Genomic DNA, 17,134 nt, shown 5'->3' on the forward strand with positions numbered 1-17,134 from the left:
GCATCTTTCTCTGGGTCCCAGCATTGCCTCTAGTGTTTTGGTCATATAAGTGTGGGGTTTTGTTTTGTTTTTGTTTTGTGTTTTGGAGGAGAAGGAAGGAGTAAATGTCTGAGCCCAGTTCTGCTATCCCCCCAAATCAAAAGTCCCAGGGTGGAAACAGTAGAGGTGAGTGAAGCATCGCATCCGTGGCTGGATGGAATGAGCTTTCAGCTACATCTAGCTCTGGGGGGCTTGACTCTGAAGTCTAAAGAATAGAGCAGCATAATTAAAGGTTTAAGAAGCAACTTTTACATACTGGTCCAGAGAGATAGGGTTTAATTTAGCTGGGAGGACAGAGTGAGGTGAGACTTAAATGGTGAGTCACACTGAAATGACTAAAGATATAGCAGGAGAGACTAAGCTTAAATTACAGCCAAAGTGATTCAGGTTGGTCACGACAAAGACCATTTAACTCTGAAACACTTGTGTGGCATCATAGGGCATTGACTAGCCAAGTTAGGAAGCCCCCTTTTCTGGTGAGTTTTCTTGGAGGGTTAAGAGCTGTTCTATTTAAGGGAAGAGGATGGACTAAATTGTCTTCCGGTTTCCCTGACAGCCTTGGGGTATTATGATTATGATACCTTGGTGCGTATGATATTAGTGTTTTCACCCAGCCTTACTGATAATTTTTATTTTTCATCATGAGCAGAGACTGTTTTTATCAGGAACACTTCCTCCAAATCTTTAAAACCAAATGGAGACATCTTCCCCTAACCTGCTGAGAAGAACAGGAATTTCAGTGGCTTCCTCTCTCCTGCAGCTGGAAGCAGCACAGCTCCCAGTGTGGCTGGAGACTCGCTCCCATCCCCTGGCGGTCCCCTCCCCCAGGGCGGGCTAGAGAGACCAGCCGGGAGGAGAGGGCCTGGGGCAGACTGTGGGAGGAGTGACAGAGTGACAGGCTCCCTGTGGTAGGTCTGCACCTTGTCACAGAGCCTCCTGGGCTCAGGTCTGAGGTGGCCGCGGGTCAGAGCCAGTTCCAAGCTGTGTGGCTGGTGACATTTCCGGCTGGCAGTGCCCAGCCAATCAGTGACAGGTCCAGCTAGCTTGGGTGATGACACACAAAATATGATAATTTTCTGCTAGAGAGCCCTGGGAGCTGAGAGAGAAGGGTGTGCGTGCGTGCGTGTGTGTGTGTGTGTGTGTGTGTGCGTGTGTGTGTGTGTGTGTGTCTGGGAGGGGGCAGTGCAGGCAGTGGCTGTGATGAGGTGAGAGGGTGACGGTGCATTGGTTTCAGCGGTTTGCCCAGGGAGGGTGGGCTCTGAGCCTACGGCTAGAGGGACATGCCCAGAGCGGCTGTGGGAACATCAGGGTGGCTTTTCAGCTAAGCTGCTGGTGTTGCTGCTGCTGGCCTGGAACCAGGGGAGCAGAGCCAGCACCGTTCTGAAGCTCTGGGGCTCCTGGGGTGAAAAAGAAACTGTAAAAGAAGGAAACTGCATTTTCCTTCCTTTCAAACATAAGTGAGGTGAGGAGTTCTGGTTTCTTCTCAGGGCGACCTCTTGAAAAACCAACACTGGAATAATAAACACTACCTGGGTGGCTGAAGTACTTAACGAATATTTTTTTTTCCATTGGGGCAGGGGGGTTGTTGTTTATCCTCAAGCCCCACCCCCAGTTTTCTACCTCCATGCTTAATCTAGTCCTGAAAAAAGAAGTAAACAAACAAAAACCCAACAACCAAACAAAACCAGCTTGTTAACAAAATCCTGAAGAAGGGCCTAAGTCTGGATCTTAGAGACTGTAAAGGTTCAGGTGGTAGTTTTGATTCCAGATACTGGTTGGAAAAAAAAAAAACATGTGTTGGAACAAGATCTGGTCCTAGATTACATTATAGTTTGCAAGTAGTGCCAGAGGATTCTTTAGTTTGAGGGCATGGCAGTGCCCTGTGGTTAATTGTGAGCTGGTGGCGGCCCCCACTTCCTGCAGCTGCCCTGGCAGCCTTCCTAGTCCTTTATCAGCAGGTAGGGGCTTGTGAGGGGTGACACCCGTGCTGACAAGTGTCCCTGGCATTGTCTGACCCCATGAACATGTGTGTTCAGAAGTGAAGGATGGTAGTGTTTATATAACATGCTGATTAGTCACTGAGGAGCTCATCACTGCAATAAATGTGTCTAGTTTTATGCCTTGTCTTTGCTCTTTCCCTCCCTCTCTCTCTCTCTCTCTCTCTCTCCCCCCCCTTTTCCCTCTCTCTCTCTCTATATATATATATTTTTTTTTCTTTTTCTTTTTCTTTTTTAAAGGCACTGATGAATGAAATTATTATCCCTGCGAGCAAGCCTGCCCTGTGGCTTTAGGCATGGGACTGGCTTCCTGCGCTTGGAGTGACAGCTATTCAGAAGTGATAATTGGTGTACTGTATCTTTAAAAGGTTAAAACCCCTTTCAAAAAAGGTCTGAACTCATAGTGGAAAAGACAGGCGAGGCAGGGGTTGGCTCTGGATTCAGAAAACAGCTGCTGATTTGATTCCGTGTCTGCGGGCTGCATTTATTCCGTGTTTTTCAGCAGCAGGAATTCAAGAGGGATGCTACTGTTTGGGTTTCTGATCGTGATTTATATTTATTCAGAGGAATAACAGAGGGTGGATCTGTTCCCGGCGCGAGCATGCTCACAACCAGCCGACTCTCCCATTATCCAACTGCCTAGTTTGGTGCTTCAATGTACATGTATATCTCGTGTACATATGTGTGTATACAAACGCGCATGCATGCCTGGATGGACATATGTGTGCACAGGTTATCTTTTAAGGACAATTCTTTCAATAAGGTCTTTACCCCTTACTTGAAACAGGTGTTCAGGAAAAAAATGCACAAAATCCTGACTGACCGGAATAATTCATGAAGAAGGGGCTGGATCCGTGGGTCAGAGAACACAGGACCAGTTTGCCATCCCAAGGCCGAAGGTAGGGGACTCTGGATTTTTATTCGGCGGAGGGATGCCTCGCGCTTTATTTTATTTATTGTGTTTTTGCCAGTGGCCGCTACGGGCAAGTGAAATAGCGAGCTGCGATTCCATGTCGTCGTGGCCTTTCTTGGGCGAGGTGTCCGGTGGCGGAGGCGCCGGGAACGGCCGGGTGGGCGGCCGCGCGGCGTGCGGTGCCCTCGGTGGGCTGAGCGGGCTCCCTGGCCCGGTGCCAGGGGGAGCGGCGGGAGCCTCAAGTGACCCCCGCGCGTCAATCACGGCGGCAGCGGCGGCTGTAACCCTCTGCGCGCCGCGCGCTCCCCACACCTCGACAGCCCGGCGGCACCGGCGCAGTGGGGCCCCCCTCTCCTTTGAGCCCCAGCGGTCGGGCTAATGCCTTGTCCACCGCAGCACCTGCAGTTTTTTCTGCTGCCCTGGCTGCGGCTCCGGGGTTGTTCAGACCCCCCTGAGCCGTCTGTGTTGCCGAAAATGAGATCGGAGGATGCTGGGTGCCCAGACAGAGGGGAAATCTTCCTAGCCCCCGCCCCCAAATGTTCCTAAAGCAAAATCACAAAAGCCCCTCCTCCAAAGAAGATCAAACCAAACCCAAACTTTTACTCTGTTGGGGATTCTCGCCTTACCCCTCTCCCAGTCGTGCCCCACATTTTACCATCCTTTAAAAGGAGAAACACCGCTGGTGCTGAATGGCCCCTGCTGAGACTGTACAAGCTGCCCGAGGACTCCTGAGCGTGGCCGACACCCTGAACTCGCGGAGACTCGGACCGAAGTGTTGGAGAGGCGCTGGAGGCCAGGCGTGGGTTTGGTTGACCGCGGCTGCTTTGGTTTACGTTGCAGGTCGCAGGTCGGGACTACTTCTTTGGCTCGGCCCGCCCTTGAACTTTGGGGGTCGTGGATGCCGGCAGGAGGGTCTGCGGGGTCTGGTTGCTTGGTGAGCGGTACCTTGGCCCTTTTTCTGCCGCGCACCTCAAGTTTCCGGCCACCCTTGGCTTTGGAACCGCAGTAGCCGGGTGCTCGCCACCCCCCAGCTGTGTCTTGTGCTTTGGTTTTGGTGGTGTTAAAACTGGCTTGCTTTCTGGTTGTTGGGGGAGGGGAGAAGGGAGAGCGTGAGGTGTGCCCTGAATTGATCTCCACCCAGCGTTCTCCAGCCCTTGTTTGCGTGATTACGTAACTTCAACCAATGATCAGACCGTGCGCCCCAGCAACTCCCACCGTTTCCCGTCCTCCCCCCGACTGAAGAAGTTGGGTCCTATGTTTATGATGTTTTTGTGTAACTGTGTGTATCAGCGAGGCAGGGACAGTGTGGGGAAGAGGGGGAATGATTTGAGCAATGTATGTGAAGAACATGGGGGGCAAAGATCACGTGTCCATTAGGGTTAGCGGTGGAATTGGCTTTGGGTTGGTGTTGATCTAAAGACCCTCCCACATCCCTTTCAGCTAGTCATTGCTTGTCTGAATTTGCATTTGGTCATGTCACCCCCCTCTTGAATTCTGGAAAAGGTTGGAATCATCCCTGCAAGACCGCTGGGTTCCTAACTAGATGCATAAAACATAACACGAATCCTGAATGCAGGGTGGCTGCCAGGCTCATTTGTTTCAGGTTCTAGCTGTTCTTCATACTCCCTGCTGAGGGAAAGAGTTTCTGCCACGCTGTTTCAGTTTTGCTCTGGGGTTGGGCTACACTGTGGGGCTGAAGAGTAGAACCCAGATGCTGGCTGAGCTGCTCGACATATGCTCTTTAAAGCTCTGATGACTTGCAGTTGCTGGAGGCCCTGTACATTCTTGCATTAAATACTGTGGGATTTTTTTTTTTTTTTTTTTTTTTTGCAAGGTAGGAGAACAGCTGTCCCATCAAGATATCTGCAGGCAGAGGGGGAAAGGTGTCCATGACACTCAGCTCTCTCTCCTTCCTCCCCACTCTGTCTGTTTAGCTGATGTACCCACAGGACACAGAATTGTTGCACGGGGCCCCTTTATCACACCCCTTGGTGCCTCAGCCTGGGGCTCCCAGACAGACTTGTTAATTTAGCAGGAAGTCTGGCCCTTCAGGCTGGGATGGTTTTACTGTTCTCCGCACCCCGTTGGGTCTGCTCTAAGGCAGCGACAGAGTTGTACGCCGTGGCAGTGGATGAAGGTGTTCCCCAACAGCGCTGTTGCTGAACTGTCTCTGCCTGCTCTGTCTCAGTGGCTGTCACCCTCCTTGGAGTGGAGGAGCATGTGATGCCTTGGGGTTCTTGCCAACTGAGCCATCGAGGCACTTGGTGTATGAAAGGTACCAGCAAGAAGAAGAGGCATTTAGTCTGAAATCCTGGCAGATTCCAGGCCCCGACTTGATGGGAGATAATGTTAAGAAAGCTGTGTGACAACTGGATAGCTTTTAACTTGTCTCTCACTTGCTCTGTGAGTTCCCTGATGCCTTTCAGGTTCTTCCCTGTTCTCCAAGCTGCCCATCAAGGAGGCCCAGACATGCGGTCCTTCCTTCTGTGTCTGGTGGAATCAAAGCATATTTACAAATCTGCAGATGCACTGGGCAAGCAGGGCAGGAAACACTGGCTACGTGAACAGGCAGCACTGGTGTTTCAGGACAGACTTGGCTAAAGCCCTTGACCAAGGTCGTTCTTCATCTGTAAAGTGGGTGTCACCGTCGTAGCCTTACCAAGCCCACTGACATATCTTGAGAAGTAAATGAGTTGGGCTAAAAAGTAACATGTGCTCTGTAGCTGATGGGTGTTAGGATGATACCATGACAATCTGCAATGCACATTTATACGAGGTCACTTAGCCATCTGGGACCTAAATGGTAAAGCAAGAGAGATGCCATAAGTCCATGAGCTCAGGTCAGGTATTACGATCATTGGAAAATTTCATTGCAGAAAATTTCATACCCTTCTGCAGGACTCTTCATTTACATAAAGTTCTAAGAGGTTCGATGATTAGTTTGCCAATTATACCCAGAAAATTGGAAGAGATTGATAAAGTAGTGTACAAGGGTTCTTATAGCTCTTTTCTAAAATATCACTAAGAAGTACTAGTAATGTAAGAAATAGAAATACTAAACAAGTTTAAAATAAAATTTAAAAGGCACAGGAATTCAAAGTATAGAATTTTGAGACTATTTAACATAAGTATTTAATGTGAGGAATTCAGTGAAATTTTATATATTTGGATAGGTCTTCAGAACACTGTCTTGTCGCATAATAACTGACGTGCACGGGGACCTATATGCATCAAGAGGAGTTTAAATGGCATTTTGTGTGTCCAGCTTCAAAAGGCATGAGAATATGAAGTATACCCCAAATGACTTTTTTCACCCGAGGTTTCTGGACAGCCAAGGGCTTATTGATCAAAATTATATTATAACTATAAAGCTCCCCTATTGAAATTAATTGAGAACTTTATGATCTTTTGCTGAAACTTGGCAGGGAACTATTATGCTAGAATTAGTAGTACTTATGTTCTAACATTTGATGTTATAGAAAATTCTAAGAAGGAGGCATGGGAGCCTCAGCCTGTCTCGCTCTGACCAGAGACACATTCAGAACCTTCCAACTTGGCGACTTAACGCTGGAATTAATTGGAAGAGACTGGATGATGGAAAAGACGAAGCCAGAGAGGCATGTGCTTCTTATGTCAGTGTAGGGAATGTGGACTCCCCACCACCAGTGTGCTGTTAAAAAACGTTCAAGGTGTCATGACAACACCCTCATGTTAAACTGTGGTGTTGACTCAATTCAGACATGGTGCTCAAAACTGGAAGGATATGTGAGTTACACGAGCTTTGCCTGACCCTCTGCTGATTTGCTTAGTTACAGTTTATTCCAAAACAAAGGCAACAGGAAAGACACAAGTACAGGAAAATTAATGCTGACACTTTTTAAAGAGTACTGTATATTTAATTTAATTTTTAAATTTAATGCATATGTCAAAAATGTGAAGGCCCTAATTAAAAGTAGCAGAAGAGTATTGCTCGGTTTCTAGACACACATAAGTTCATCATTTTGGTAAATTATTTGAAGAACGTTTTGAACTTATTAAAAGAAACTGTCAATAACAGGCCATTGAATATGATCAGAAATGCTCAGAATTGTCCCGAGTTTCCATGTATATAAGCAAAGGGATACTGATGTAATAAGATGGATAAAATGCTATTCTCTGAAATCCCAGGGGGCTTGAAAGGCAGAGGAGGTAGGGGTTGGTGGTGGGAGGTGACTGAACCACTTTCTCCAAGGGGCTGCCCTTTGGGGAGGGTCACATTTGGGAATGTGTGCTTAGGCTATTGATCCAGTCTGTTCCTGAAAACCATGCATGCATGAGTGATTCGATTCCTCCCCTCATTACTAAGTGCTACAAAATACCAGGTGTGGCTGGCATTCTTCTGAAAAAAAAAAAAAAAAGGGTGGAGCTTTACATCTAGATGTGTGGTAGATGAACTAAGAATACCCCTTAGATTCAGCAGTGAAGCCAGGGAGAAGCATACAGAAGTCAATCTCAAGGATCATGGGAAGTCTCTGGATGTCCATGGGTCCTTGAATTGGAATTCAGGTAAAACTTAAAAAAAAAAAAAAAAAGAGTAATATACATGACAGGGATCCAAAGAAAAGATGATAAACAAGTAATACGGATGGAAAAAAATAAGACCAGTGTTATAAATATATGACATGCTCTGCTGAGCCTTTGTCACCAAAGTTAGTCTATTCAGGAATTGCAGGCTTAGCATTAGATGCTGAAGCTATCTTAAGATCAGAGGACGGACTTTCCTGGTGGTGCAGTGGTTAAGAATCAGCCTGCCAATGCAGAGGACATGGGTTTGAGCCCTGGGCTTGGAAGATCCAGTTGCCACAGAGCAACTAACCCCGTATGCCACAACTCCTGAGCCCGCGTACCACAACTGCTGAAGCCCACGTGCCTAGAGCCCATGCTTCGAAACAAGAGAAGCCACCGCAATGTGATCAGGAACAAGACAAGGTTGCCCACTCTCACCACTATTATTCAACGTAGTTTTGGAAGTTTTAACCATGGCAATCAGAGAAGAAAAAGAAATAAAAGGAATCCAGCTTGGAAAGGAAGAAATAAAACTCTCACTGTTTGCAGATGACATGATACTATACATAGAAAATCCTAAAGATGCCATCAGAAAACTACTAGAGCTAATCAATGAATTTGGTAAAATTGCAGGATACAAAATTAATGCACAGAAATCTTTTGCATTTCTATACACTAACAATGAAAAATCAGAAAGAGAAATTAAGGAAACACTCCCATTTACCATTGCAACAAAAAAATAAAATACCTAGAAATAAACCTACCTAAAGAGGCAAAAGACCTGTATGCAGAAAACTATAAGGCACGGATGAAAGAAATCAAAGACGATACAAACAGATGGAGAGATATACTATGTTCTTGGATTGGAAGAATCAACATTGTGAAAATGACTATACTCCCCAAAGCAATCTACAGATTCAGTGCAATCCCTATCAAATTACCAATGGCATTTTTCACAGAACTAAAAAAGAAAATCTTAAAATTTGTATGGAAACACAAAAGACCCCGAATAGCCAAAGCAATCTTGAGAAAGAAAAATGGAGCTGGAGGAATCAGGCTCCTTGACTTCAGACTATACTGCAAAGCTACAGTAATCAAGACAGTATGGTACTGGCACTAAAACAGAAATATAGGGCTTCCCTGGTGGCGCAGTGGTTGAGAGTCCGCCTGCCGATGCAGGGGACATGGGTTCGTGCCCCGGTCCGGGAGGATCCCACATGCCGCAGAGCGGCTGGGCCCGTGAGCCATGGCCGCTGAGCCTGTGCGTCTGGAGCCTGTGCTCCACAACGGGAGAGGCCACAACAGTGAGAGGCCCACGTACTGCAAAAATCAAAAAACAAACAAACAAAAAAAACAGAAATATAGATCAATGGAACAGGATAGAAAGCCCAGAAATAAACCCACACACATGTGGTCGCCTTATCTTTGACAAAGGATGCTAGAATATACAATGGAGAAAAGACAGCCTCTTCAATAAGTGGTGCTGGGAAAACTGGACAGCTACATGTAAAAGAATGAAATTAGAACACTCCCTAACACCATACACAAAAATAAACTCAAAATGGATTAAGACATTTTGTAAAACCAGACAGTACAAAACTCTTAGAGGAAAGCATAGGCAGAACACTCTATGACATAAATCACAGCAAGATCCTTTTTGACCCACCTCCTAGAGAAATGGAAATAAAAACAAAAATAAACAAATGGGACCTAATGAAACTTAAAAGCTTTTGCACAAAAAAGGAAACAATAAATAAGGCGAAAAGACAACCCTCAGGATGGGAGAAAATATTTGCAAATGAAGCAACTGACAAAGGATTAATCTCCAGAATATACAAGCAGCTCAGGCAGCTCAATATCAAAAAAACAAAAAAACCAAACCAAAAATGGGTGGAAGACCTAAATACACATTTCTCCAAAGAAGACATACAGTTGGCCAACAAACACATCAAAGGTTGCTCAACATCACTAATCATTAGAGAAATGCAAATCAAAACCACAATGAGGTATCACCTCACACTGGTCAGAATGGCCATCATGAAAAAATCTAGAAAAGGGAGAAAAGGGAACCCCCTTGCACTGTTGGTGGGAATGTAAATTGATACAGCCCCTATGGAGAACAGTATGGAGGTTCCTTAAAAAACTAAAAATAGAACTACCATACGACCCAGCAATCCCACTACTGGGCGTATACTCTGAGAAAATCATAATTCAAAAAGATACATGTACCACAGTGTTCACTGCAGTTTTATTTACAATAGCCAGGACATGGAAACAACCTAAATGTCCATCGACAGATGAATGGATAAAGAAGATGTGGCACATATATACAATGGAATATTACTCAGCCGTAAAAGGAACGAAACTGAGTTATTTGTAATGAGGTGGACAGACCTAGAGTCTGTCATACAGAGTGACTTAAGTCAGAAAGAGAAAAACAAATACCATATACTAACGCACATATGTAGAATCTAAAAAAATGGTATCGATGAACCTAGAGTCAGGGCAGGAATAAAGACGCAGACCTGGAGAATGGACTTGAGGACACAGTGGGGGAAGGGTAAGCTCGGACGAAGTGAGAGTGTATCATTGACATATATACACTACTAAATGTAAAATGGGTGGCTAGTGGGAAGCTGCTGCATAGCACAGGGAGATCAGCTGAGTGCTTTGTGATGACCTAGAGGGGTTGGATGGGGGGGTGGGAGGGAGATGCAAGGGGGAGGAGATATGGGGGTATATGTATACATATAGCTGATTCACTTTGTTGTAAAGCAGAAAATAACACAACATGGTAAAGCAATTGTACTCCAATAAAGATATATAAAAAAAAGCACACACAAAAAAACCCCAAAACCACAATGAGGTATCACCTCACACCAGTCAGAATGGCCATCATCAAAAATCTAGAAACAATAAATGCTGGAGAAGATGTGGAGAAAAGGGAACCCTCCTGCACTGTTGGTGGGGATGTAAATTGATACAGCCACTATGGAGAACAGTATGGAGGTTCCTTAAAAATGTAACAGTAGAACTACCATACGACCCAGCAATCCCACTACTGGGCATATACTCTGAGAAAACCATAATTCAAAAAGATACATGTCCCGCAATGTTCACTGCAGCACTATTTACGATAGCCAGGACATGGAAACAACCTAAATGTCCATCGACAGGTGAATGGATAAAGAAAATGTGGCACATATATGAAATGGAATATTACTCAGCCATAAAAAGGAATGAAACTGAGTTATTTGTAATGAGGTGGATGGACCCAGAGTCTGTCATACAGGGTGAAGTAAGTGAGAAAGAGAAAAACAAATACCATATGCTAACACACATATATGGACTCTAGAAAATTGGTACTGATGAACCTAGTGGTAGAGCAGGAATAAAGATGCAGATGTAGGGAATGGACTTGAGGACACAGGGCGGGGAAGGGGAGGCTGGGACTTAGTGTATATAGCACTGACATATATACACTACCAAATATAAAATAGATTGCTGGTGGGAAGCTACTGTATAGCACAGGGAGATCAGCTGGGTGCTTTGTGATGACCTAGAGGGGTGGGATAGGGAGGGTGGGAGGGAGGCTCAAGAGGGAGGGGATATGGGGATATATGTATGCATATAGCTGATTCACTTTGTTGTACAGCAGAAACTAATACAATATTGTAGAGCAATTATACCCCAATAAAGATGTATTAAAAAAAATCAGAGGAGCCCTGGTAAAAATGAACCAACTTGTTTTTATTAGAAGAAGAATTCTGAAAAATCTCTTTAGTCAAGATTCAATACAGTAGACTCTTGACAGTCTTTATGGATGCATCTCAAACCCTTTACAAATTCCCAAATTTGCAAATGCAGAAACATTTGCATAGGCTCTTGACTTCCTTCTGAATCAGGTTTCTGTCCAGAGGGGAGAGGTTTCCATAATTATTCACAGGCCACCAATGATTTGCCTTTTCAACTTGCACTCAAGGAAGCAGTTTCACATCCAGAGAGTTTCTGTTTCCCTGCTGGTGTGTCGGGAGGAGGAGCTTTGACAAGACTCCCTCTCCGGCTAAGTGGCTTGCTCTTGTGCTGTGTAGCTTTGCTACACAGTTCACACTTGTGCTTCAGGAAAAGGAGAGTTGCCATGTGGCGTGGCTCTTAGGGGTGGTTCACAAATAACTGAAAAAAGTGAATGGTGTGTCTACAGATGCCAAGCAGCTGCTGGAATTGGTAAAAAAAAATCACACAGGCACACAACCTCCCAAACTCCCTCCACTCCCTGGCCCTCAATATAGATTTAATACACTCTTAGAAACTTCCCCTGACTGTCAGCATATCTATCTCATGGAGAGAACTGGGGCATCACACAGCTGAAGCGTATGGTGAAAGACAAAACAAATCTAGGCAAGAGAGACAGAATGTAGTCATTTGCTCCATGCCCTCATTTTAAAGATTTCAAAATTTGAGAAGATTCCAGGAGATTAAAAAAACAAAAACAAACCCCACTGTGCTTCTGATTATATTTAATAAAAAGAGCCAGAGCAGAATGTACTCTGAAGGTTGGGCTTTCCTGCTCCTCATTAGAGGTGTTCTCACAAGAATCTTTCCGGAGTGATCTGGGGAGAAGCTCGTAGAATTTGCAGTGGGTTTAAGAGTTCCGCCAATTACAATTGAGGAGATCACATTTGCCAAGCCCCTGGAAGAGCTATGGCAGGAACCACAGCAATTTGATATGAGAGTTTCTTATTAAATTTTTCTTGATAAAATCCTTTTAACTAATTTTAATGAAATAGCCACTAGATACAAAAGAACACTTATATACTATATATAAAGGTTTAAAGAATAATCATTCTTCATATTATATTATGATCAACACTCATGTCCTCACCAGTCAATTTAAGAAAAAAAATGTTACTGTTACCTTCGAAGAGTGGTACCCCTCTCCATCCCATCCCACCCCTCCCTTTTCAGGGATAATCATTTTCTGGACATGTCTGTCTCTTTTCCCCATGCTTTTCTTTATCGTCTCACCCTTTATATTTGCATCTCTAAACCATATCTTTAGTTGTACATGTTTGTGAATGTCATATAAGTGGAATACTGTTTATATTCTTGTGTTCATAGTTAGCCCATGCATACCAGAGGCTGCACTAGTTGACAAACAACCGAAATATTGAAATATTAATATTTCCATATCAGTTGGTGGTAAATTGCTGCTTACCTAACTCCTCCCCCCACCCCCCTGTGCTCCCATGAAACCTATTCAAGTCCCTTCACCTTCCTAAAGGGATTAGACCTGGCACAGCAGGGGGTATTGGGACCCATCTCCAGTCCTGTGCCCGGAATCCCTTCTGACTATACAATCCCTGTCCCAGCTAGTTGTTAAATGTTTCATTCCCGGATTTGTTCGTATTGTTGACTGTAGCTTAAGTTTTTTCATTTTGCTGAACTGTAATTCCATGGAATGAATACACTGTGGTTTATATATCTATTCTGCTATCCATGAACGCTAAAATCATTTCCAGTTTTTTACTCTTGTAAATGGCGCTGCTGTGAACTTTCCCCTGGTGAGCATGTATATAAGTTTACTCAGGGAATATACATAGGAGTAGAATTACTGGTCACAACTGTGGGCATCTTCAAAGCTTCTAGAATAATTCAAAATTAATTTCCATCATGTTATGTGAATTTCACCTCAGTAAAAGAATTTCTTACCAATTTCTCAGCTTGTAAGTCACTTTAAAAGATGTTTTTTCTCTGGTATCCAGTTTTCTTAGTTGTTTTCAGTAGACTTACCTACATACCTAGCCCACCATAGCGCTGGAAATAAAATCCACAGGGTTTCCTTTAATACCACAGTAAACTTGAACACTTGTTAACTGTGAAAGACAATGCTGAGTCTATTGACAGGATGTATTATATATTTGCACGTGTTTATTACAATGGTTTATTCAGTTTAATCCGTGATTCATTCCATAGCTAAGATGGTATGCTCTTAGAAATGTAACTTAGGTTCCTTCCAGGCTAAGATAGAAGACAAGTTGGTGCTAGTGGATTGAGTATGAATGTTCTAAACCTGCCAGAGAGTCTGACCACAGTAGAAATGAGCGATGTTGAGTAGATAACAGATAGTTTAGCCTTTAAGTGCAGAAGTATATCAACTGCTAGGGATTTAATTCTTCTTTCTTGGTAACCTGGGGGAGCTGATGGGTTTCTGGTTGATTTCCAGTTCCACGCATTGGCAGTCCTGTTCCGTTAGGACATTTCTCCTGGATGCAGCTCTCTTCCAAACCCGAAACAGAGTGAATTAGGATCAGAGGCTGTCCGTTTCCTCTTCCATTTACCAAGAGCTAGATGTCCAGAATTACTCACCTCTTCCCTTCCGGATGCCTGTGTTTTGGCCAGAGTTCTACCTTCATGCTACCCTTCTCTCTCTGTTCTTAGCTTGTTATTGAATGATAGGCCTTACCACGTGGAAACCAACTCTCTTTGGGAGAAAAAAAAGCGCAATCATCTCGTTCTCTAAGACTGGCTCTCTCAGTTTGCAGCAGAGGACTTGGGTGGCAGCTGGTACTCCCCGTTCCTCCCACCGCCCATTTGGCTGGGCTTGGCTGAACTCAACTTCCAGGCCCTTCGGCCAAGGGATTTTGTAACTCTTTGTTGTTGTAAGCGGTTTGTCCAAGACAGTGCTGGCCGGTGACACTGACGTGGTTTACTCCTAGGCCAGCAGGAACTGCTGCTCACTTCCTGATATGACTTCTGAGCAAAGGGCCTTCAGGTTGTCATTGTCTCCTTCCCTTCCTGTGAGCCTACTAGTGATGGGGCACAGCAGATGGACATTCCGGCTGCCACAAGCCTCCTGCGGGTCCAGGGGAGGGACCCGCGCCAGTCTCGTGTTCCGTCCCCATTCCTGCTGCCTTCCTGCTCTGTCGATGTCTCTGTTCCCTTCTCATCCAGCCCGGGCAGGGGCGCCCTGGTGTGGATGCTTCCTTACTTAGGTAGCCAGGTGAGAATGGGGTAGGCGAAGGGTTCCTTCTCTTCCTCCATCCTTTCTGGGGTTTAAGATGGTAAGCGCTCATCTTGCTGCCACCTCAGAGCAGTGTGACATTTGCTTCCCTGTTCTCTCCCTTTCTCCCCTGCTGCAGCCCCTCACCCCTACCCCCATCCCCAAATGTTCTGGAGAGAACAATTCAAGGGTGAGTGAAAATTTTTTCTTGGACAGAGACAAATTATCTCCCACCCTCCTAAGGCCAAGTAAATCTTGGAAAGGTGCTTCCCCTTTTTCATCTAATAGATGCATAGTTTCTACCTGGGAGGCAGAAGCCACAGAAGAGCCCAAGGAGAGCCTTGTGGGCTTGCCAGCCTTCTCTGTGGGTCACTGGCCAGTTTTGCAGAACATCTGCCCCTCTGAGGTCAGCTGTGAATTAGTCTGCCCGGGTATCTGATCCCTTCCACTAATTTGTAACGGCAGCGCTGGAAATGCTCGGAGCTCAGCAGCCTGCCACGAGGCTCGGATTGGAAAGGCACAATTAAGATACAGAACATTTTCGTCATCCCCCCCAAAGTTCCTTGGACCCCTCTGCATTCATTTCTCCCCTCCCACCCTCTTCCCTTGGCAACCGCTCATCTGGTTTCTGAAACTGGAATTTGCCTTTTCTAGAACGCTGTATAGACGGAATCGTAAAATAGGTACTTTTTTTTGCTCCTGACTTTGTACCCTGAGCCCCGTGCTTTGAGATTCATTCACGCTGGGAGCATCAGCCGTTCATCCTTTGTGCGGCTGAGTAGTATTCCATTGTACAGACGTACTGCAAGTTGCATTTGTCTCTTGATGGAAATTCAGGTTGTTTCCAGGTTTTGGCTATTGTAAAAAAAGCTGCTGTGGACAATCACAATCTTTGTGTGTACGTATATTTTCATTTCTCTTGGGTGAATACCTAATCAAGTTTCTTCGTTATCTCTCCAGCAATTGGAGGGTTCATTTTATCTGCCTTTGGGACTGTCAGGCTGTCACCAGGTGGCTCCTTCCATTTTCCTTCTTATGAGTGAGCCTCAAATAATAGCGGGATTTTGCACACCATCACCTGTGCTCGTCCTTAGTATATCCTGTAGACATTCTGTTCTAATTGTCTATCGACGCCCCTACTAGACTAGAAACAATAGGGCCTAGGAATTGAGAGCATGGGCATGGGAGCCAGACTGCCAGATTCCTATTCCAGGGTTCATATTTCACTCTGTCACATAGTAACTCTATGACCTTGGACAAATGACTTAACTTCTGTGTGCCTCAGTTTCCTCATCTGCAAAGTGGGATAATAAGAGTACTAACCGAATGGGGCTATGAAATATCGATCAGATGATCGATGATAGATAGATTGATAGATAGATAGATAGATAGATAGATAGATATGCTTAGCCCAAAATAAATACTGTGTTGTTGAATGGCTCAACAAAAAGGGATCTCAGGATCTGGGATGCACGTGGTCAGATCTCCTTTTCTCAGTTCATGGTGAGATTGGAATAGTCTCCCTCAAGCTCTGTTGCCTGGCACCCTGACATCCAAGCTCCCATTGGGCTGCAAACACTACCTCTACACTGGGTGGACAGCACTTTTTTCCCTTGTCACCCAACCAGCTCTTCCTCCAACTGGGTTGCTAGCTGCCCCCCTTTACTCCTTGAATTGGAGCTCTGTTCATTTCTCCCAAGTGTTTATTACAGAAAAACACGATGACAAGTTGCAGAGGATCCCACTTGTTTGCTTTGTCCCAGTTCCTTCTCTGGGTTCTGGGTTCAGACGCATAGATAAGGTAGGAAGCGAGGACTGGAAAGTCCCCCGCCGCACTCTGAAATCCTCGTACCCAGATTTGCGTGCATCTTCATGTATCACAGGGTTTGAAGCTCTATGTTGAGTAATGATATGACGGGGGCGGGGGGGGGACACAGGCCCAGAACTATTTTTCCTATAACTCTCAAGGATGTTACTGTCCAGGCAGCCTCCATGGGAGCCAGGGCTGTGGACGCCCATCCCCAGCTCCTGTCACCTCTGTAAGCCAAGGACTGAGGCTCCCTTTGGAATGCGACTCTCTTATGAGGATGGGGGATATGAGGCCATTGAGTGCATAATTGGAAATGAGGATTTAGCTTCACAGCCCTACATCCAGAGAAACTCTTTCTGGGTCTGACCGTTTTTTCTCTCCAAGAATAAGATGACTCAGGGCCAGGATGATCAAACAACTAGAGAAATCAAAATGTGGGCTTGATCCTTGATACCTGCCAAAGTGAGGTATCTGAACCGAAGTTTCCTATGAAAAGAATAAAGCTGCCAAAGTATGGTCCTCTGTGGGGAGAACTCTGGGTGGTATGACGTGTTAACCACCTTTGTCGGGACACTCTGTGTAAAACATGGTATTTGATTAAACGTTTCCCTGGGTTATCTCAGTTAATTCACTCCGATGAGTAGAAGATGACCATTTTCCCTATAGCAGTGCTTCCCATCCTAGGGGCTTCTGACTTTATTGGTCTGGGGTGAGTGCTGGGCATTTGGACTTTTAAACACTCCTGCAGTGATTTTAAAGTGCAGCCAAGGCCAGGGAACTGTTTTACACACTAGGGACTTGAGCCTCCAGAGGTCAAAGTCCCTGGCCCA

The 17,134-nt window shown here is 45.2% G+C and overlaps 1 long non-coding RNA gene across 1 annotated transcript in view; it reads left to right on the top strand.

Moving 5' to 3' along the window:
* The window catches only part of LOC309829883, a 169,514-nt gene that overhangs the window by 95,958 nt on the left and 56,422 nt on the right, over positions 1–17,134 (top strand). The window contains exon 2 of the long non-coding RNA XR_014297444.1: positions 2,824–2,935. This is a non-coding gene — a long non-coding RNA (uncharacterized lncRNA). The remainder of the gene's footprint in view (positions 1–2,823; positions 2,936–17,134) is intronic.

Source organism: Grampus griseus (assembly GCF_964374135.1).
Source record: "Grampus griseus genome assembly, chromosome: 1".
Taxonomy (NCBI): Eukaryota; Metazoa; Chordata; class Mammalia; order Artiodactyla; family Delphinidae; genus Grampus; species Grampus griseus.